The sequence below is a fragment of the Penaeus monodon genome, chromosome 29 (assembly GCF_015228065.2).
Source record: "Penaeus monodon isolate SGIC_2016 chromosome 29, NSTDA_Pmon_1, whole genome shotgun sequence".
In the NCBI taxonomy this organism is placed as follows: Eukaryota; Metazoa; Arthropoda; class Malacostraca; order Decapoda; family Penaeidae; genus Penaeus; species Penaeus monodon.
In genome coordinates, this window is record NC_051414.1 from 13205521 (window position 1) to 13206274 (window position 754).

The 754-nt window shown below is 31.4% G+C and overlaps 1 long non-coding RNA gene across 1 annotated transcript in view; it reads left to right on the forward strand.

Moving 5' to 3' along the window:
* Window positions 1-754, forward strand: part of LOC119591975 — a 47801-nt gene that overhangs the window by 27193 nt on the left and 19854 nt on the right. The window lies entirely within an intron of this gene.

Below are 754 nucleotides of genomic sequence, written 5' to 3' on the forward strand. Positions count from 1 at the left end.
CTGGCTTATTCACATTAACATTTTGTGGTTATGTCTTGATAATGGATGTCATCTCCATAGGTGGTTAATGGAAGAAAATGAGGGAGGACCATGTTTCAGACAGGTTTGTCTCCCCACATTGTTACCCTAGCTTCAGAGTCATGCTAATAAGTTTGTTTTCATATACTAATTGGCCTCCTAACACCCTCAGTTTGCAGTCATCTTTGACATGTTTCTTCTTACTTATAATGAATATTATTCATGCAGAAAATATACTTAATTGTGTGAAAAGAGTAATGAAGAGATATAGTGGGAAATATGGGGAAAGGGGGGAATGTGAGAATCAGGCTAAGTGTTAACTATATTACTATTATAAAGTCAATATTAATAACTTTACTTTGAAAATTTCTGCATTGCAACACAAACTGTCTACCTCATTCTCATAAGGAAAATAGGATTAGTGTAATAATGGAATTCTTTCATAAGGTAGTTTGAAAACAATTCAGTTATTTTGACATTAGCACAGAGTTACAATACTGGTGAAAAATATTATACACCATCCAATTAAATCTTTAATATCTTAAGAAAATGACAAAAGATAAACACCTATAAATGTATCATCATAACAATGTATAGTAACAAAATCACATTACAAAAAAATAACTATTCTGTTTTCTTCATTCATTTAAGTAGTTATTTATTTTCATAATTTCATCTCAACCCTTACAGGATGGCAAACTTTAGGGTTCATAAGCATGCATGCAGGATGGGATAG